The 23054-nt window shown below is 41.0% G+C and overlaps 1 protein-coding gene and 1 long non-coding RNA gene across 2 annotated transcripts in view; one reads left to right on the top strand and one right to left on the bottom strand.

Annotated features, from left to right (window-relative positions):
- ATXN1 (ataxin 1) overlaps positions 1-23054 on the top strand; it is a 300198-nt gene that overhangs the window by 38786 nt on the left and 238358 nt on the right. The gene's annotated exons all lie outside the window — the stretch shown is intronic.
- The window catches only part of LOC310714432, a 35019-nt gene continuing 11971 nt past the window's right edge, over positions 7-23054 (bottom strand). Inside the window, exons 2-3 of the long non-coding RNA XR_014529759.1 lie at positions 4263-4558; positions 7-424 (exon numbers count right to left, since the gene is read on the bottom strand). This is a non-coding gene — a long non-coding RNA (uncharacterized lncRNA). The remainder of the gene's footprint in view (positions 425-4262; positions 4559-23054) is intronic.

The following is a 23054-nucleotide window of genomic DNA, read 5'->3' as shown; positions in this document are numbered from 1 at the left end:
ATTCAGTACAACTTCTAGACACTCAGCTTGCTCAACTACATGAACTCAGGCCAGAAAAATTAAATGGCATGCTCATCACGTTGTTCTCAAGCCAACTAGAAAAAGAAAAAGAAAGAAAAAGGCATGCCACAGCCACCAATTTGGTCCTAAGCCAGGAAAATACTCACCCGAGTCAGGAAAATAGCTGCTTATACCTTTCATGCAGCTGCTGCTCAATGGTTCTCAGCACAGATGAGATTAGGATGCTGTTGCTATGTGTCTAGCACCTGGATACAAAGGCTCATGGCAGGGGATGAAGAGTGGGTGGCTTTGGCAGTCAGCAAGCCTGGAATCCCCCCTCCCACCCTGCTTTGGAATTGAAGAGCTTTTAAGTTCTCTCAGCCACAAGGGACTCTCTTTCCAGAAGCAGCTCCGTCCTGTGTGGCTAGAAGAAAAAATTAAATGACTCAGCAAGGCATGTGAATGTATTTACATATCTTGTACATATTGTGGTGGGCTTTCTGACCCGCCACTCTGAGGAAGAGAATGCTGGACTAGAAAGGCCTTTCTCCCCTGAACCAACGTAGGCCTTAGGTTCTTTCCGTATTGCCCTTTGCACATTTGCTCCTCAGAACGGGACAGTCTGCAGGTCTATGTAATCAGTGCACCACCTTTGTGTTTGGATCATTCAGACATTCCCCAAGCAGTGTGGGGGCTGCTGACAGATAAATTGCTTCTACACAATGGGCAGAATTTCATTGAATCACAGAGATGAAAAGAACCTTGTAAGCCATCTAATATCCTGCTCAGTGGAACACAGTGCTGGAGCATCCCCAACAGATGACCATACAGCCTCTGCTTGAAGACCTTGTCTGTGTACACACCATACATTTCAAGCACATGACTTCCCCCAAAGAATTCTGGGAACTGTAGTTTATTGAGCACACTGGGAATTGTATCAACTCTTTGGGGGAAGTCATGTGCTTGAAATGTATAGTGTGCACATAGCCCCCCAATGAGAAGAGGACCCAGCACCCCTCTAGGTGATTAGTTCCATTGTTGTGCTTCTCTTTCCATCAAGACATGTCACCTAATGCAACTCTACACTTCCTGTGACTTCATTGCATTAGATTAAATCCTGCCCTGTGGGGTAGCAGAGAACAAGTCTTTTCCCTCCTCTGTGTGACAGACTTCCAGGCATTTGAAGAGTGCTGTCATGGACAACCCACTCAGCTCTTTCCAGGCCAAACCTACCCAATTCCTTTAAACTTTCATCATTGGATTTGTTTTCCTTTCCATCACGACTTGAGAGTGGTGCCCCGCAAGACGAATGCCTCGCAAGACGAATAACCCGCTAGACGAAAGGGTTTTCCATTTTTCGATGCGCTTCGCAAGACGAATTTCCCTATGGGCTTGCTTCGCAAGACGAAAACATCTTGCGAGTCTTGCGATTTTTTTCGCTCCCCCCCTTTTTCTAAGCCGCTAAGCCGCTAATAGCCTTTTAGCCGCTAAGCCTTTAATAGCCGCTAAACCGCTAATAGCGCTAAGCCGCTAATAGGGTTGCTTCACAAGACGAAAAAACCGCTAGACGAAGAGACTCGCGGAACGGATTATTTTCGTCTTGCGAGGCACCACTGTAAATGCAACAATCAGAGCAATCAAAGGGTATTATCTAATTGGTGCACAAGGGCCAAAGAATCAATACTGTACTGCAAACAGCAAAACTAAGATCAGAAAAAGAGACATTCAGGTACTGTATGTTTCAAATAATATTCTTCCCTTTCAGCGGCATAACATTGTACACAAAACAGGTGTGCTTGCCATATGGTATGCATGCTGTTAGGCACTTTTTCCTGGATCTCACTTTAAACAAAGTCAGTTTCTAGCAGTAATAGTTATTAAAGAAATCATGAAAACATGACTGAAGAGTTGAGCTACAACAAATAATTCTGAAAAGACTGCACAGTACTTGCATATTGCCTATAAGAAGTTGCTTAGGCTAGTTTCAAGCAATGTAGAGCTCAGTATGGTTTTATTTATTTTTTTAAAATCATCCCAGACTAATATTCTCTCTTTTTACTGGCCTAATGGATTGTGGGAATGCTGTGGATGTAATTTATCTTGATTTCAGCAAAGCATTTGTGAATTTTCCCCATCATATTTTGGTTGGCATGCTGGCTAAATGAGGCCTAGATGTTAATACTCTCAGGCAGATATGCAGCTGATTGGAAAACCACACTCAAAGGACATTCAAAAATGGTTCTTCATCAAACTGGAAAGAGGCTTTGAGTAGGTGTCACAGACCTCTGATCTAGGCCCAATACTCTTCTTCAACATTTTAAAATCATTCATTCTTATATGTGTGGCAGCACCTTCACTGTGGAACTACCTGCCTATTGCCATCATGAAGGCACCTTCATTGTATTCTTTTTGGCACCTGCTAAAAACAGTTTTGTTTATACAAGCCTACCGAGATGTGTAGAATGTGTTCTGTTTTACTGTTAATTTTGAATTATTTAAAGTTGTTTTATGATTTTATTGTTTCATTCTCTTCATAAGCTGTTTTGGGATTTTTCAGAATAATTATCAAGCTACGTATAAATTTAATGAAATAAAAAAAAAAAAATGAAGTAGAGGAGGAGTTCCTTATTGAGTTCATAGATGACACAATATCAGGAGGGATAACTAGCACCATGGAAGAAAAGAATAAAATTGAAAATGACCTTGATTGAATGGAATACTTGACCTGCAATGACCAAAATAAATTCCAACAGAATCAACTGCAAAGTTCTACACTAAAATGGGTGGCAGGTGAGAGGAATCAAATGTGTAGGTACAGGATGGGGGATACTTGTCTTGGTAGTAATACTTGTGTAAAGAGCAACAGAATTTAGTTAAACATAAGCTGTACATGAGTTAGCTTCAGTTATAGAACTGTAGCTTCCAAGTCGTAAGAAACATTTCCTCTTTATTCTGCATCAGTCAGACCTTATATGGAGTTCTATGTACAGTTTTGAGCACCACTTTTAAGAACAATGCAGATGACAGCTCGAGAGGATGGCAACAAGATGGCATTAGAAAAGAAAGTTTGAAGTAACCAGGAATGTTTTGCCTGGAGAAGATGTGATAGCACTTGTCAAATACTGGTAAGAAAATATTTTTAATGGAGCAAAACAAACCATCAGACTGCTCCAGAACTGGCATGAAGAATATTCACTACCCAATGGACTGCATTTCACCCCTGCCTAAATGGTGACAGAAAAGGCTCTTTTGAAACCACATTTGAGCAAAAGTTGGCTGGACACTTTTGATCACAGGTGGATCAGGGACTGATTCAAGTGGGAGCAACTCTGACTTGGATTGCAGAGAGGCAGATGATCTGTGAAAGTGTTTTATGAGACAAGGGGGCAGGGACACCCCCCCTACACAGACATATAGATTGGATTATTTATTACATCCTTGTGGTGGAATAAGCATGTCTGTAATCTTAAATCCTATAATGGTTTAAGCCCTTCAAACTGCTGATGCTGTTGCCTATTCACCAGTGGTATGCGATCACGTGGAAATCGCTGTAGAAGTTGTGGATGTATTATGGTCAAATGACTAAAATAATATCAGTGGTGAAATGCCAGCTGCTGTCAAAAGAGTGTAATGCATCTGAGGCATTAAAAGTATATTGCATGTTTTAAAACATTGCAGAGATTTGTGTTGTGTGCCTGAATGATAAAAGAAAAACAATTGCAAGGTCTTGAGCTGTAAAGCTTTTGTATATTGTGAGCTTTAGAGCTTGGAGTGTTGGTGGAAGTATTTTCCCTCATCCAATGCACTGGAGTTTTATAGCTGTCACTAAAATCCAAGAGAAAGTATTAGGGAAATACAAAAAGCTGAGTTGTTTTTCATATTATTCATGTAGATGACATCTGAAAGTCGAATGAACTGCTGTCTCCTTGAAAGCTGTCAGTCAGACTGACAAGAAAATCCCACAGCACTTAGGGCCTGTCAGTCTCTTCTTCCAAGGATAGACGGGTATCAGAGCATATACGAGGCCTGTGTTTACATAATGTGAAAACGTTTAATGGTGAAAGTAAACATCAATGCACATATAGAGGTTGATTATGATTCTAACAGATCCTTGATCTGCTGTAAGCATTTGCCACAGAAACCCCAAATATACAGGCAGGACTTTTTTTCACTCAGAACTCTCTGGAACTCAGTTATGGCACCTCTCAAGTGGGTGCCATTGCCATTATAAGAGAACAAGAGAGGTGTTTGTGGTCTGTTACCTTAATGTTACCAATGTTTGTTGTTTCAACCAAAAGGATCAGGACTTGCATGAGCAGAATGCTATCCAGTTTGGGCGTTGTGCCATGGCGCCTGGAATGTGTGGCTGGTGTCTCCTGGTTTTTGTTTTTTTTTTGCCTCAGATGTCGTATAGGCCTCTGTTTTAGCATTTTTAGTACCGGTAATTTATAAGAATCTCTAGTCGTTTGGGGTATATTTTGAAGGAAGGTAGCCCATGGGGTTGTAGGTGGAATATCTCTCAGATTTAGGTTGAAATCACCTTCCAAGATTGCTTCCCCTGCATAGAAGGAGAGGATTTTTGTTAGTGTTTTCTGGATGAATTCTAATTGCTTTGAGTTTGGGGCATATATGGAGCCAATTGTCAGTTTAGTTTTGCCAGCTCTAGCCCATGGATTAAAAGCCAAACATGAATTTGCACGGACCTTTTGGCCTTGTATGTTGTACAGCAATGCTTCCGGTTTATAAAGGATTTTCACTCTAAATAACTGCTAATAAGTGTACTAAACCAGAAATCCAGCATGGACTTGTACAGTCTAAAGATACCAATTGGCCTGTCTTGATAGGTTCAACTGTCCACATGCTGACATGAAACTTATTCAAGGCTGGGAGTAACTGAGGGCATCACACTGTTGGTTGCTAGACAGTTAGTTACATCTTCCCAGTTGCTCACTAGTACAATGCAAAAGCAATAAAGGATGTTTGTACATCATTTCTCATGTCCCTTCTCCCCTTTTTATAAATAAACTTTTTTGTTGCAATGCATTGCTGTAATATTTTCCTTTATTGTTAATGGCCACATTTGCATGTAACACTAAACCATGGATTATCACTGTGGGCACAAGCAGGAAGGAGTCACCATAGATCTTTGGCTCCTGCATGCCCTCCTCATCTTCCCATGCAGCAGGGTTTAGTTTCAGTTCCCACAAAAACTGGTTTGTTACATGCAAACCAGCAATTGTGGCTGCACAGAAGAAGGAGATGGGGGAGTATGGAAGCTTGAGCCTTGTGGCAGCTCCTTCCTATGCATGCATGTAATGCTAAAACTTGGTTTAGTATTAAGTACAAATGTAGCCATTTTGTGGCTGATGACAGTCCCATTAGGTAGCCAGCGAACTGTGTTCATATGTGAGAGACAAACCACAATGGGTAAGCCGAGAAGAAACCCAGGGAGATTGTAGCAAAACACAGACACTACAGTAAGCACTCAGGAGCAAGCGCACCATGAATGATTCCTAGGCTTGTCACATCCAGAGTAAGTTATCAAAAAGCCTTGACATGAATTCCTTCAAAAGGCAAGCTCTCAAGTTTCTAATGGCACTTAAATTAACAGTAAAAAAAAAAGGTTAACAGAATATTATTATACTTTGAAATAGAAGAAAATCAAATATTTGACATCAGAATAAAGAAACCATTGAGGAAGAAAGGTGCTGGGTAAATTTATCCATGTCTTTTCACAGCTTTTATACAATTACCACGGTGTCCCCTAATGAACTAAAACCAAGCAAGGCCAGAAAGTGACTCCTGGGCTGCTTTTCAAAAACAATGAGCTTTTCAAATCACTGAGATGTACTTATACTAATGTTCCATTTTCAAAATGAGAGGTGCCAGCCTGAATCAGGCATTCCTAGAAATCACATCTTTTGACCAAGGGGTCCTCACTCCATTTCACACAAATCCCAGATGTGTAATCTCATAAATATGTAAACTGGGTATTACATCTGCAGCAGTGAGGGAAGCACGTTTTATACGTGCTCAGAGCAGTCACTTTATCTCACACATTCCAGGACTGAACTCAGACATTCACAACAAGTTCTGGTATCTGGCCTTGGCCAGATACTGGAATGGGGGGGAGGAACCACTGCATCATGGCAGATGCTTAATGGAATTGTCTTCATTGTTATGAACCACAATTATGATCTGCAGGAACACGATCCAGAAACCTTTCTGAAGTAGGTCTGATTCATATCAGTGGCTGGATATGAGCTATGCAGGCCACCTTGAAAAATGTACACATGAAATTCATTAAACAACATTTCTCATGGCCTAAGTCCTAGTGTCAAGACTGAACACTGGCTAGCTATACCTCACGTTAAGCCAGAGCTTATAAGGCCCTGAGTAAGCCTGACCTTTCAAGGGTTTGATTCCGCTCTACCAACAGAAAGCTTCTGAGTATATTGAGTAAATGAGCTATGAAGAATCCCAAGTTAGTGATAAGCCATTTCGTGTGCTGTGTTCCTGATAGCTCCAGGGAAAGTGCAAGCACTTGACCACACTCTAAATTTAGTCGCTGGGGCGGGACATTTTAGATCCTTCATGCTCTGTGTTGCAGGCATTGAGAATTATGGACAGTCATTTATTAGCATATTATTTATTACTATCATATATAGCAGGGATGGAGACCATCAGGCCTAGCTGCCAAATGTGGCCCTCTAGGCATCTCTGTCTGGCCCCTGGAACCCTTCCCAGGTTACCCCTGCCTTCCTCAGATCATACTGCTACTTCACACCCAAAGCCTGGCTGGAATGTGTCATTGAACTCTGGTGATGCTTTTGTATGGAGGATAGAGGCATATGAATGTGTGCAGAAACTTGCCTATTGTATTAAAAATGTTTGCTTCATTTGTTGCCCTGCCCACTTTTTCCTTAGACTGAAAATGTTTCCCCACCTTTGATATATACTGATAGTGAGCTCTCTGATGCTGGTCTTGATATAGTGTTCTCTTGAGTGCTGGCCTTGATTTAGTCAAAATGGCATTATCAAATACAGCTTTCAGAAAAAGAGAGCGGTTATTTGAGCCACCCCTTCTATTTGTGTGGCTTCTGAAGCCTTATTCTGACCATTTTCCAGCAACAATACTTTTAATCAGTTATTCTAGAGCAGGGGTGAACAAACTTTTTACTCTTGGGGCCTGCATTCCTTTGGGGGTAACCTTCCAAGAGGCTCATGGCAGAAATTAGTAGTGTTGGAATGAAAGGTAGGTGGGGTTGGAGCCACCCTCCTTTCTCTCTGCCCCCCACTTTTCTTCTTGTTTTTCTCCCTCCAGGTCACCTGCCTGGAATTAGACTAAGGATCACATGTGCCCAGGTTGCACAACCCTGCTCTAGAGTAACTGTGAAGTCAAGAGGACCATTTTGGTGCAAGTGGTTTTAGGCGTGTGATTAGCCTGGTTAGTGCTGTGACAACAACTGAGATCTGGGATTAAACGTGCCATCTTCATTACTACCTGACATTCATGATAAGAGGCAAATATTAACCACGACTAATTTAGACCATCCACAGAATCAGCTGAAAGAGTGAGCACATGCCAACACCCTTCTCCAGAAGAGTTCTTCATTATCTATGAAAATCACAGGATGTTACTACTACCCTGTATGATTTTTTTTATCATTTAAAAAACTGATTCCTAATTAACGTGGTTTGAATTTTATAGACTTCTATGAGACCATGAAGGGTAATCTAATGCATTTTGCCAGGTAGTGAAATTGTGCAAAGTTTAAATTTTTTAAAAGCAGAAGTATCTGTCCTCAGTGTTTGAATTAGAAAATGGTGGGCAGTTAGGGGGTGTTAATGGAGGCGGAGGAAGTTGCAGGAGAAATGGTACTTGAAAGGCTCCACTCTCATGAAACAGCCCAGACATACCCAGACCAGTCCTACTCCCATCACTACTACCCGCATTAAAGGGGAGACCCTCTCCTAACCCAGAAGGAGTGAGGTGGACTCAGCTTTATCATTGGCCTGCTCCAGTGTTCTTCAGCACAAACCATCATTCCACGGCTAAACGTTGCGCTACATGATTTTGATTTCCATGTATCATTTTTGTTGCCAACAAATAATCTTTTTTTGAAAACCCTATAATCTGTACAAAATGCAACTTCACCACACTGACCCAACCTCCATCTGGTGACTGAGTTGGGAAGGGTGAAATGCAAGCAAGGCCATCCCACACAGATGGCATTCTATTAATATACACGAGTGATCCCAAGGAGGCATCTTCTTTTAAAAGTGAAATGCTGCAATCTTGCCGTTGCGTCAAAGGGCTCTTGCCATTTGAGCTTTTGGAGGATCCAAGCTGTTAATTAGGAATTCCAGCTGCCAGTTCTATCTCATGGCATATTGTTGTGTTCTTGTATTCTAGACTCTCGTGCTTGCATACACTCTGGGCCAATAAAGTTTGGAAAAGTCTTAGCATCTAAGGATTGAGGATTTGCTTTTTTTGTCATATGCAGCCATGCCTTGGTTTAACAAAGAGCACGATAGAAGTTTGAGTTTTGGCTGTGACTTCTTCTCTGGGTTGTGACATGCCTCAGTAGGGGGGGAGGGAATGTGTGACATGACTAACTTCGCTGAGAAGGATGCCACATGTCTCGAAATGCTGTAGCTTAATCTCACATTTTTTATAAATTCAGTTTCCATTCTGTTGTATGTGTGGTTTCAAACTTTGTGTTCTGAAGAAGTTTAACAAGAAAGTACATTTTATATTCAGCTTGTTTTGTTTTGCTTTGCTTTACGTTTTGTCTTGTATGCTACAAGGCAAAGGCTCTTTGTGGGGTTTCAAGATATGCCTCTCCCTGTTTATTTCCTTCATCAATACACGTGGCACATCCCAGATTAATCCCTTGCAGACACTTGACTCTCACACTTCTAGTTTTTGCTAATTCTCAGTTAGCAAATAGGACACTCTCACTGAGGATTACCTTTTCGCTCTTCCTGCTGAAACCTATAACCTTCTCCCAAAGAAATATTACTTTGTAAGATGTTCTTGTTACTTAAGGATGAGGTTAGAGCACTGATATCTTTGCCAGGTTGTATCAGTCATAGTGTTCCAGCTATGTGGGCTCTGGTTGGGAACTGACCCTCTGGAGCCTACTGTCTACCTTTATCAAAGCTGACACTCAGTAAATTACAAGCCTGTGCCGAGAGGCAAGGGACAAACACATAAGAGGCTGTTGTTAACCAGGCACAAGTCTGGGAACCTTGAGGGGTGGGGAGGAAGCCAATGAACTGCCTGGGTGGACAAAGGCAAATCAAACAGTAGGCCACATCACGGCCCAAGGATCTGTGCCATATGTCAGGAAATTTGTTGTTGTTGTTTAGTCGTTTAGTCGTGTCCAACTCTTCGTGACCCCATGGACCAGAGCACGCCAGGCACTCCTGTCTTCCACTGCCTCCCGCAGTTTGGTCAAACTCATGCTGGTAGCTTCGAGAACACTGTCCAGCCATCTCGTCCTCTGTCATCCCCTTCTCCTTGTGCCCTCCATCTTTCCCAACATCAGGGTCTTTTCCAGGGAGTCTTCTCTTCTCATGAGGTGGCCAAAGTATTGGAGCCTCAACTTCACGATCTGTCCTTCCAGTGAGCACTCAGGTCTGATTTCCTTAAGAATGGATACGTTTGATCTTCTTGCAGTCCATGGGACTCTCAAGAGTCTTCTCCAACACCATAATTCAAAAGCATCAATTCTTCGACGATCAGCCTTCTTGATGGTCCAGCTCTCACTTCCATACATCACTACTGGGAAAACCATGGCTTTAACTATACAGACCTTTGTTGGCAAGGTGATGTCTCTGCTTTCCCCTTCATGGATCACTGCCTTGCCATGGCGAAGGGGCTTGAATAACTCAGAGAAGCTATGAGCTATGCCGTGCAGGGCCACCCAAGATGGACAGGTCATCATGGAGAGTTTTGACCAAATGTGATCCACCTGGAGCAGGAACCGGCAAGCCACTCCAGTATCCCTGCCAAGAAAACTCCATGGACAAAGGCAACAGGCATATGTCAGGAAATACTGAGGCATAAACTGAGAGTCTTTGGGTTTGTGTTTGGCTGCCCCATGTGGTGAGCCACTGAATTTGGATGTGGGAGTGTAGTATCGTCAGGCACTGGACTTACCCTGCCATTCCAGGTTGACTATTAGATCTTCTCAGACAGAAAAGAGTATAAAAGTTTTTTTGTTTTTGTTTTTTGTTTGCTTTTGTTAAGGCTTCGCAGAGGAGCAAGGTTTTCTTGAGCCCTGGTTCATTCCTATATCCTTTGGCTGAATCATGTCTTCTTCCGCAATCCTGTCTCTTGGTTTTACTTTGGTCCTGACTTGATTATTGGTTTGCTCCATGGCTGCTGGCTCATCTCAGACTGCCGCCCGATGCCCAACCCTGGCATCTTGATAGCTTACCACATTGGGCAGCAACATGTAAATCTGAGGCATCCTCAGTCCTAGCTAAAAGAGCTCGGTCTTTATACTCCTTCATCTTATGACATTAGTCAGGGCTGCTTTCCAAGGTACACAGACTACTCACCCTATGAACAGTGAAACATGAGGAGGATTTGTACCCGTGCCTGGTCACAAAATCCCAAGAACAGGATTTTCAAAAGGGCACTCACATAGCCATTTATGGGATCATTCTCCCGAATGCAAGTTGTTATGAGTCCTTAGCAGCTGAGGGAGAGCATTTTTCCATTCCTCTGCTTTTGTGCTCAGGATTCCAAGTAACAGTGCAGGAACTTGTTCTTGGAATGCAGCATAAAATCTGTATCAACTGAATGTGGGAAAGACGAACAAGATCTATGTGTGGATCTTAAACTCTTGAAGAATAGTGAATAGTACTTGGATGCTATTGTTTTCTCTGCTAGTGGTTTTATTCTGATGTTGTTTTAACTTTTTCTTTTGTATTTTTATTTCCAATGGTGTTTTTTTTAAAAAAAATAATACGCTGCCCAGAAACCATATTGTTAATGGGTGGTATAAAAATGCTGAAAGTAAGGAAATAAATATCCTTACTCAGATATTTATCCTTACACAATAGTCCTGAATTAAGCAATACTGCAGTTGACTGTGCTTGGTGCCTGAATTCCTTTTACAAAAGATTAGTACAAGAAAATTAACTGCCCATCGTGTCTACAATATAAGTTAGTGAACTTTGTAGTTTCTGCTTGGACCTGCCATACTTAGTAGGGATGCCATGACGTTCAATTGAGAGGTGTCATTTCTGTATAAGGTGGGCCTAGTTGTTTTGACCCCTCACCAAGGTGAGAACACACTTCCTAAGAGGAATCTCAGGCATGTTGTGATGCTGTATGGTTGCAGTCATTGACATTTCTCAGGCACTATGCTTTGTATATTTTGTCCTGAGTGGATGCCTTTTTGGATAGGCTGTGTTGAGCTCAGTGATCACCCAATGTCATGTGTCCTGCCTCTTAGCCTGGTATTCTCCCATATGTGGGACTGCACAGAGATTGTGAAGAAGAAAAACCGGTTCCTTACTGTGGTCCTTCAAGCAGTGGTCCATATAGTCACACAACCCACCCTCCTTCCCTGTTGTGGAGGCCATTATGACTTGGTTTCGCTTGAGTGCTTTCTTATATAGCTGCTCAAATGATCTTTTAGGAACTGGGCGGGAAGGTGAATGCACAGCTTTTGAGCATGTGAAGTCAGGGATGGGAGAAGACTTCCCACCAAAACTTTTAAACACCCCACTCTAGAAGTTTCCACACTTTGCACAGCTGCACAAACACACACACTTATAGAACCGTATCAACAGCCACTCAGAGAACCACAGTTACAGGTGAGCAACCTGCTTTTGATTGCCAAGATAAAAAGATGATGAAATAGTTCTTGGTTCTTTTGAATGAAATATGAATATGAAGAACTGGATAAATGTTACACATTCCTGTTTCTTCCTACCCAGGTGCAGGATCATGTAGTAGATAATGAAGTCTACTAGTTGTGGTGTGGTGCTTTAATAGGAACTGTTGCTTTTGTATATGTTTTGTTAGCTGTTCTGAATAACCTTTTTAGGGCTGAAGGTGCTGGATATAAATAAATTTAAAAATAAATAAAATGTAGTGGCACCCATCCATCATCTGCCATGATTATAGTGTTTCTGAAGTGCACAATGTTCACAGTCTCTGATGCAGCTGTTTGGTATACAGAGGATGTCTGTCTCAAAGGTGGAGTGATGCAATGCCTGGCTGTTCTTCATCTTGCCTAGGATAAACCTGTAACGACAGTTCACAAAGAGCATTAATTGTACTGAGGTACAGCCACTTGCTCAAGCTGGAATGTTGATCACCTACATGCTGCAAATGTACAAATGCACTCTGGTAAGACATAATATCTTCTAACGCAAGCTGCCCAAACATCTGTGGCAGTGCTAAAGAAAACATGGGAATAAATGGTGGGGGTGGGGTGGAGAACCTGGAGATGAATATTTCAGCAAAAACGTGGGAAGAAAGGCAACACAACTTGCTCTCAGCCTTCTGTACTGCATTCCATAAATTAGCACAGTATAAATTTATATAGGTTTACACCATATAGACTTAAGCTAAATAAATATTCAGTTCTTAGTTTTGTGTAGTAGGCATAAGTAAGTGGTACATATGTTTGTTCAAGTTTTGCGAACTACCAGAGAACAATTTTTTTGAAAAAATAGTAAATTCATTTCAGTAGTCTGGAACAAGTCAGGTTGTTGTAAGGCTAAAACTCTGCTCTGAGTCTTTGGAGGATGGTTGTGATTTCAGTGTAGCAAACAGATTATAAAAACACACACACTGGAGATTTTTGAAGTGATTAAAACGTGAGGATTGCTAGAGAATTGTCTGTCTGAAGTAGGCAGACCTCATTACAGAAAGGCTTTTATGAGAATCTTGGGTGTGGAACGCCCTCCCACCAGATGTCAAAGAGAACAACAACTACCAGACTTTTAGAAGACATTTGATGGCAGCCCTGTTTAGGGAAGCTTTTAATGTTTGATGTATCACAGTATTTTAATATTCTTTTGGAAGCCGCCCAGAGTGGCTGGGGAAACCCAGCCAAATGGGCGGGGTATAAATAATAAATTATTATTATTATTATTATTATTATTATTATTATTATTATTATTATTATTATTATTATTATTCTAGCCTGAGATGGTGATAGTGGCTCGTATAAGGAACAAGACACAAATCCCTGACAGGTCAAGTGATGAAGATGGAGAAAATGTTCTGATTGGTCTTCTCAGGGTTCATCTATGGATGTTGGCGATAAGGTATAGAGTAGCAGAATTAGTTTGCCCATTGTGATGCCCTTGTGGAGTTAGCTGCATCTCTCTCTCACCCACCCACCCAATTTCCTTGTCCCAAGGGAAGGGCCCTGGCAAAGGCAGTCAATCAATTCATCAATCAAATGTATTCTGCAGTCACAGACCTATTAAAAACACAACATCCAAACTGTACAATTTCTAACATAAAATAAGTTAGAATTTATGATAATAAGGCTTTGATGGACTTTTGATGACCAAATGGTCGTGGAATTAATAGTTACTGTTATGTATACGACAAGGTGAATCTTTTGAGGTACTGAACATTCTCAATAAAATCATTGCAATTTTCTTATCTAGGTACCGTCCTTTAGTTCTGTATTTGATAGCCTGATCCTTAAACAATTCCTTGGAATGACATTCCGTTAATTTTACTAGGTAACTGTGCTTTAAGACAGCATACTTAGAATAATTGTTGCCCTCTTTAATTACTTTCATCGGCATCAGGAAAGATGCAGATTATCTGGTGGGTGGGTGTTTCCATGAAGAGTCACTTATTTAAATTAATCAGATAACCCATCCCGCAGCAGAAATAAAGCAAGTAGTGTCTATATATGTCCACTAAACGTTCAGTAGTCTGTGTCATCTCTACTGTTTATCCAGTTGCCTTTAGTGTGGAAATATCAGACATAGCAGTTCTCCCAGAGGGAATTCTACTATTTCCTGACTTAAGCTGAGTTAGGCACACTGTATGTCCTTTCTCAACATTTTCATATTTAGCCTTCTACTTTCTGTCAGTCGCTGGAAATACAGAGATGCACCATGATTTAAAAGAAACAAACCAAAGCCACTGGGAATAAAGCAGAGCCAAACTAACCAAGGCCAATGAGAAAAGTATAGTATCAGATGATTATAAATTTAGGTTGGGGACATTAAAAGTACCGTTTGATGTACCTGAAAGCTTTTGTTGGGGATTTTGTTGGATTCCAGTTCCCATCAGCTCCAGCCAGAATAGCCAATGATCAAGGGTGATGGGAGTTGTAGTCCAGCAAAATCTGGATGGCCATAGGCTCCCCATCCAAGCTATAAATTGAAAAGCATACAACCTTCTGTTTTTATTTAAACAAAAATTACCAATATATCCAGTATTAGAAACCGAGGTGCAATCAACTCTATCCTAAGCATATATTTCTATTAGTTGTCAAATACTTAAAAGTAAAATAAGAATGTTATTGGATTGGGAGGTTGGTTTGGATGATGCCTTTGGATCTCAGTCAAGCCTGTTATTTTATATCTCTATGACTGTAGTTTATAGTAGAAGGGACTGCTGAAGTGGTCAAACCAGTGCCTTTGCTAAGTTAATGGCCTTAGCCTGACTGACTGACTGACTGACTGACTGACTGACTAATGGCCTTAGCTGGACAAGCACCCTATCTGCATGACTAAAAAAGAAGAAGAAGAAGAGTTTGGATTTGATATCCCACTTTATCACTACCCGTTCTCCTTTCCCTTCCTCCCCCTCAACAAATGCTCTGTGAGGTGAGTGAGGCTGAGAGACTTCAAATAAGTGTGACTAGCCCAAGGTCACCCAACAGCTGCATGTGGAGGAGCGGAGACACCGCTCTTAACCACTACACCACACTGGCTCTAAAGAATTGACTGTGTTGCTGTAGGAACAACTAGCTTATGGTGCTTCCAGAAGAATGGGATAATTCCAGCCCCTCACCAGGCTCTAAGAAGGAGAACAATAGGCCAAAGTCTAGTCTTTTGTTTTGTCTATTATGAACAGGAAGCTGGAAAGAGACATGGAAGTTTAATTTGCTCTGTGTGCTGAATCCAAAGTTATGGCTTTGGGACCTGCCTCCCCAACAGCTAATGGGGAAGCAAGATCTGTTGGAGTGTTAGTGCTTTTAGTTCTTCTGTCTTTTGCTCAGGATGTACATCTGTGCAAATAAAATAAAAAATCAGACACCCCTGCTTTGGGATTGAGGTGTGTGCAACAATTTAAAAACATTGAAAATGGAAACCATCAGCACTATAGCAACCCAAAGGGAGAGCAATGTATTATTAGGCCTTAGAAAGAGACCTCAAGGTTATTGCATGCAGAAACAGAAGAGAGTTATGGATCTAAAGAAACAGCACACTCATGCATCTGCAGATCCAGTACATAACCACTGTACAGTTCAGTGGCTGTGACTTTGACTGGGCAGCTGGAGTTGGAGGGCGCTATCAGCTTTAGAATACTTTCCAACAAGCTGTACTCACACATGCTAAATAACTCTTGCAGTCCTCCGTTCACGCTAATTATAGATTGCTGATACTTGAATGGATCATGTATCTGGATAGGGAGGAGGCATGCATCTAGTTCAGATAAATAGTGGGCTTGGATAAATGAGGGAGGTAGTGCATGGCAGAAGGCAGAAGGCTCCAGCAACATTTTTTGGAAAATCCGTAACCTTCCTTGTCAATATTTGCTTCCTATTTGGTGAATATCCAGAAAAGTACAGAAAGGTAAAAGGACATTCAGGCAAGAAGCTTGACTAGAATACACACATTTTAAAAGGGAAAGTAGTCTGCCAGGACTATATTTAGTTTTTCTAATGTAGAAAACAGCTGTATTTTTCAAAGCAAAGTAATGTGTCGCATGAAGCGCCTGTGGCAAAGCCCACCAGTTCCTGGTGTTTATGGGTACCAGAGAAATGAAGATTTTACAGTCCAAGGGGGCATGATATTCAAAGACTGTCATTCCAGATATCCACTATGTGTTTAGTGTAAGGTGCTGCAGTAGTGTTGGACTAGGCCCCGGGAGACCAGAACTCAAATCTCTACATAGCCATGAAGCTCACAATCCCTCAGCCTAACCCAGCACATAAATAGTTGTGAGGATAATATGGAGAGTGGGAAAACCATGTACTCCAGCTTGACCTCTTTGGAAGAAAGGTGGGATGTAAATGTAATAATAAATAACTACGTTTATTGAGTAGATGACTTCAGGCTTTCAGCAGGGACCTAAACTTCGTCATAACAAACTTTCATTGAAGAAACACCTCAGGGAAAATGGATTATTTTTGTTAACCAAAATAAGAATGCAAATCTATTTTCTATATTCTCCAGAAATCTGTAATGTTATAGCTGAAGCACGCTATCACCGAGTAAATTTTATTTCATTGAGTAATTAACTGCATCAAATTTTCCTTGCAAAAATATATATGTATGATTAATCCTTTTTTATTCTGTAAAAAATTTCTGGTTTGGCCTGGTTTATAAAAGAAATGCAAATTCCCCTGGCACTAAAATAGTAATTTTGTTTAGCAATTTTTTGTTCTGTTAAAATGTATCCATTCTTTTCATTCTGAGTTGGTATTAACTAACAGTCTAATAACTGGTGTTGTGGGATGCACACATTCAGCTAAGACTCAATAGTGAAATATATTTGAATATCTAAAAGTGTGACGGTGATAATACATAACAATTGTGAATTGGCTTTTTTTCTTGTTTAGTAATGTAATTAATTTTTTAGGAAACATTCTCTCAACTTACCTTTGATATTTATGCTACTGAATTACTTCTACAGCTTTAAGTTTAGAGAAAATATGCTATAACATAACAGTTTTAACAATATGGTAAGTAAAAATTTATCAGTTTTAGAGTTAGACCCATAAATAGTAGCAGTTGCCAGGGCATTACCACATTCACCTCTACCTAGTTCCAACCTTATTTCAAACATTGTGATATATCGAAATATTGTGATGTTTAAGGTAAAGGGACCCTTGACCATTAGGTCCAGTCATGACCAACTCTGGGGTTGCGGCGTTCATCTCGCTTTATTGGCCGAGGGAGCTGGCGTACAGCTTCCGGGTCATGTGGTCAGCATGAATAAGCCACTTCTGGCGAACCAGAGCAGCGCACGGAAACTCCGTTTACCTTCCCGCTGGAGCGGTACCTATTTATCTACCTATTTATCTACCTACACTTTGACGTGCTTTCGAACTGCTAGGTTGGCAGGAGATTGTGATGTTTAGCTGGTGATATATTGTGATGTTGAAAACCAGATACCGCCTACTATAGATAACATTTAATTGGATTACCATCTAGACTAAGGTTGTGTATATACCACGGGCAGTGCTATTTTTCTAGAAAAGGAGGTGCCAGAACTCACCATGAACGCCTCTTGTTCTCTCATAATAGCACATGGTGCCCACCTGAGAGGCGCTGGAAATGAGTTCCAGTGACTTCCAGCTGAAAAGAAGCCCTGGGTTGCATACCACTTTTGTCAGTGCGGGGATTTATTTTTGTGCAATAGAATATTTCCCCTCTCATCTCCCTTCAAGCATCCCTTAAATTTGTTCTAGGGGTTCCCCTAACCTAAGGTTACCAGATTTTTTTTCAATGAATCCGGGGAAACTTTTCAACTTCAATGGATTTTGTATGGGGACTGATTTGTAAATCTGGGGACTGTCCCCGGGAAGCAGGGATGTCTGTTAACCTTATCCTAACCATCCAGAGCAAATTTGGGGATTGTGTGGGGGTAGGGAGAATAGGGGAAAACCCTGCATATTTCTGGACTGTAGGTTGTTGGACTAGACTAGATGATTCTCAGGGTTTCTTCCAACTCTTCAATTCTATGATTAAATGGTTCAGGTGGGCAAGAGCCCAAGGTTTAGAAACTCATGATGGAAACACAAGGTCTCGCAACTGCTCTGAGTGTCTCCTGATTCATGGGCAGAGGCTTGAGGCCCTTTATGCACACACACATGATTTACACTAACCATTGTGTGACCTTTTAAATTAGCTTAGAGCAGGAATGGGGAATCTGCGACGCTCCTTATGTTGTTGGACTACAACTCCCATCATCCCTGGCCATTGGCCATATGGGCTTGGACTGATGGAAGCTGGAGCCCATTCAACATCTTAAGGGCCACAGGTTACTCATCCCTGCTTAGAGACTGAGCACCCTCTTGCTGCACTACCACTTCTGGTGGGTAGTGTTATGTACTGAAGTTCTCACCCTGGGCCAGCAGGGGGATACTGTAGGTAGTTATGCAAATGAAGGATCGAAAGTGACGTTCAGTGGTTGGATAGTTTGTATGCAAATGAAGGATCGAAAGTGACATTCAGTGATTGGATAGTTACAGAAAATGGTTACTGTTGCATTCTCGTGGAGCTCTATATAAGCAGGCTGACTGAGCTCCTCAGTTCAGTTCTGTTCCAGCTTACAAATAAAGAGCTGCTTTGGAAGAATCGCGGTGTCGTCTGATATGTTCGCCCACAACTTAACAGGTAGCTCATCCGGCCTCCCCACCCACCCCAAGGTGTAATACACTAACAAGACACCACAAGTTTATTTAACTGTTGGCATCTTTTAAATGTGTTTTCTTTAGTTCTGCACTCCTCCTCTCTAAAACTGGTACGAATAAAGCAAATGTTGTTTTTCAGTAGCAAATAGCTATGCTTTTGAAGCAAAACTTCCTTCCCCATCCATTACATGATCAAGAATGTAGTGTGCTTTCCCTCCCAAACACACAAACCGGGGAAATATGAATGCTATTTATGCTTTCATTTAATCAGTACAAAACAAGATATTATCTTGCTATTATATACACCAAACTAAAGTACATCTGTCTCTTTCCATGAAATCTAGCGCTCCAGGTTTGTTTTTTTCCCCCTTTCAGAGGTGAAAGAAAGCCAATTTTGCCCCCCGCAGGAATCTTTGAAACTGCATTTGGAACATTATTCAAAATGTCTATGCTTTTAAAAAACATACTCATGGTATAATTACAGTGATTGAGAATGCTATTTTAAAAAAGAGGCATTTACATTTGTCTCTGATACCTTACTCTCAGTAGGTTTTGTTAGATATTTATGAAGTTCTAAAAGGAAACAGATTTACCTGCTGACTCAGTCAAAAGCAAAAGTGCAACTATTATAAGTATTCCTAAACCTGCTGTGGTTTTTATGTTTTTTATGTTTTTTTAATTCTTACAAAAATGTTTAAGAGGAAAGTGCAACATTTGAGGATAGAAGGTTCTTCAAGGCCAGAAAAAGTCTGCAGTTCTTTCAACAGCCATGTTGGGATCCTCTGGGTAATAATAAAGAAACACAGGCAGGGAAATATAGCACAGCGCTCTCCCTTTTCCCGGAGTATCAATGGAAGAGGGTTTGGACGCAGTGGGGGTGGGTGGATGGAAGAGACATGGCTATGTGGGCGAATGCAAGCAAGGTCCAAACACCATATTTTTGTGCCTAGTACAAACTTGTAACACAGGCTGCCTCCCCCACACATACTATGTTCCTATTGCACGTATACAACCTCATGAGTCATGAAAGAAAAGTTTCTATTTTAATTCTGAAATTACATTTTTGACGTTTCTTAAAATACACCATGGTTCATCCTACTTTTGCTATTTTTGTTTGACATAACATTGAGCATGAAGAGTCCTGCAGTTACTTTTTATTAGTCCTTATAAAGGTATTTAGCATCCTTACTGGATGTTTAAAAACAAAAAAACAAAACATAAGTAGCACAGTGACAAAAGATGGTATTCAAAGCTAGTCCAATTCAGAGTAGACCCACTGAAGTTAATAAACATAACTGACATAGTTTCATTAATTTGAATGGGTCTACTCAGAGTAGGATTTAGCTAAATATAATCCAGGCATTCTAAAACAGACCAATCTATTTTAAAGCTTTCTTTTTCTGATCTTCTTCACTGCAAAACAAACTTCTCTTTGAAAGTTCTTGTTCAATAGCTAGGCAGCCCCATAGTGAAAAGGCTGTGCTTGCCCCATAGTAAAAACCCTGCTATTTTTGATGAGTGCAAGTTATAAATACTACCAGTGGCATTGGCTCCCACTGTCTTAAGGTAAAGATCAATGTTCTCAGTAGCAATGCAGTCATACCTCTGTTTACGTAAACTTCAGGATGTGCATGTGGCAAACCTGGAAGTATTTTACCAGGTTTCACCGCATGCGCAGAAGCGAAATGGTTTTTGACCTTCTAGGGAGACAGTGGACATGATTTTCTCCGCTCAACAGCTTCAAGAAAAATGTAGAGAGCAAAACCAACCCCTGTATATGACATTTATTTACCCGACTAAGGCCTTTGACACTAAATTGTAATGCCCTGTGGACTCTCCTTCTGAAAATTGGTTGCCCAGATAAATTTGTGAACATCCTTTGGCTCCTCCATGATAATATGACAGCAACAACCACAGACAATAATGACTCTCAAAGTGAACCATTCACAGTGGGATCAGGTGTTAAACAGGGTTGTGTTATCGTCCCCAATCTATTTATTATTTTCATTGCTGTGATCCTACACATTGTAAAAGGGAAACTCCTTACCAGGGTAGAAATCGTATATTGAACAGATGGAAAGCTCTTTAATCTGAGTAGGCTGAAAGCAAAGAGTAAGGCTGTGATAACTTCTGTCATAGAGCTTCAGTATGCTGACGACAACGTAGTGTGTGCACACTCAGAGGATGACCTCCAAACCATCCTAAATATATTCACAGAAGCTTATGAAAAGCTTGGCCTATCACTCAACATCCAAAAAAACCAAAGTGCTGCACCAATAAGCACAAAACAACCCCTCTGCAACTCAATGGTGTAACGTTGGAAAGTGTCAATCACTTCTATCTGGGCATTTATATCCACAAGGGCCAATATTGATGCTGAAATCCAGCATCGCCTGAGCTCTGCAAGGCCAATTTTCTTCCTATTGAAGTGCAGAGTGTTTGAGGACCGGCACATTCAAAGGGAAACCAAAATGCTTATTTACTTTAGCTGAGATTCCTGCATTGCAGGGGGTTGGACTAGATGACCCTTGGGTCGCTTCAACTCTATTATTCTCTGGTTCTATTATTTCAAACTGGAAGTTGATATAACTAAATAACACACCCATTTAGTAGTTCCTCATCAAGAAGCAGTTGTTGATAAGCTCGACTTCTATGAAGGCTATGTACACATCCTATACCTTTAAAGTCCTTCTTGAAGGAATAATGGGCACTGTAGTTTACCCCTCACATAGTTACAGTTCCCATAAACCCTTAACAGACAACAGTGCCCAATATTCTTTGAAGGGAAGAATGCACTTCCAGTGTGCTGGTTCATATACACATTGTATATGAAGCTATAGTTTGGAGAACACTGCCAACTCAGTTAAGAAGGCAAATAATTTTGGGACAGGGAATATAAATTCAGTTTTGTGATCTTGAATGGCAGTCCCTTAGTTATCTCTGCAAACCTTTACAAATCTATTTCCCTTAACCACTGGTGCAATCAGAGTGGTCTAGTGAGAAAACCAGACTGGTTCCAGAATACCTTCTTTCTCCAGATACTATATATCTCCTTTTCTACTTCATTGTACAGTCTCATGCAGCACTAGTAGGAACTGAACAAAAACTGAAGATCTACATCTGGACTCATGTGGATCTTGGCTGCCACCCCATCTAGTATTCCCAGTACTGGAGTAAAGATCCGCTTGCTCCAAGAGTTCTTCCAATGACCTCAAGCAGAGTAAACAAATGTGCTGCCAATCCAATCTCAATTCTTGTAGCCAGTTCTAGCCCATCAAGGTTAGACCTTTTCCTTGCATCACCCACAAAAGTACATTCTTATATGTATGTCACTGGCAGGAATACCCTGCTGCTCAGGAGAATAGTCTCGCATATTGGTTGTAAATGGTGATCACCCGACATTTACAGGTAAAAGGTAAAGGGATAGACTCTTACTGTGTCATCCTGACTTTCCTCAGTGTGCATCTCCATCAGCTTTCCCCCCACCCCATGGCTAACATTGTTGATTCAGTAGTTAATTGGAGGCTGTTCACTGAGTAAGTACATCGTTGCATTAAGTACTCCTTGTGATGACATTGCCAGAAACTGTTGGTCAACCTTTATGGGGGACTCTAGACCAGGCATTGCCAAACTTGGCCCTCCAGATGTTTTGGGACTACAATTCCTATCATCCCTGACCACTGGTCCTATTAGTTAGGGATGGTGGGAGTTGTAGGCCAAAAACATCTGGAGGGCCGAGGTTGAGGAAGCCTGTCCTAGATGGATCAAGGAAGAGCTGTGTACGTCTGTGCCAGCAACTTACATGTTGGCCACCTTTGTGCCTCTCCACATACTCTGACCACTCACTCTCTCGAACAGTGCATCACCAAGCTTGGTATAGTTTTATCCTAAGTCACCAGTGGAACGAGTTGGAAGATACCCAGCATAAGAGGGTGAAAATGATATTGGAAACAGGGCAGGGTCTGGTCTGGCTGGACAAAAGTAGAACTATAAAGATGGAAAGTGAAACTAGACAATATGACCCCTTTGACCCCTAAGGATTCTTACTCCCTGGGCAGGCAGCACCCACAGATTTCTAAGTGCCAGCAACAGTTACTCCCTGTGACCTAAGACTTTCTTACATGGTTACTCATTTGAACAAAGCCTATCTCCTAGTTTTCAGTTACAGTCAAATAGCATATTAGATTGGAATCATCTGTCTAGATTGTATAATTTTGAACTTCAGATGGAGATTTAGTTGGAGAACTGAATGTAGTATACAGTATACAGTAAATTTATATAAACTCTCTGCACATAGAAATCTATATTGTTCTAAGTTTGAGGGTTCTAGACGCCTGGGTTTAGTAAATGTTGGGATTTAATTAGAACTTTTATGTTAAAACGAGATGTCAGACCTATATGTCTTTTAAAAACATTAATATTGTTATTTTAAAAAAATCTCAATTATAAAGAAATAAAGTGATA

This window comes from Podarcis liolepis (genome assembly GCF_965112155.1).
Source record: "Podarcis liolepis genome assembly, chromosome: 8".
Lineage (NCBI taxonomy): Eukaryota > Metazoa > Chordata > Lepidosauria > Squamata > Lacertidae > Podarcis > Podarcis liolepis.
The sequence above is the reverse complement of the archived record's forward strand: the minus strand, read 5'-3'. Positions and strand labels throughout refer to the sequence as shown.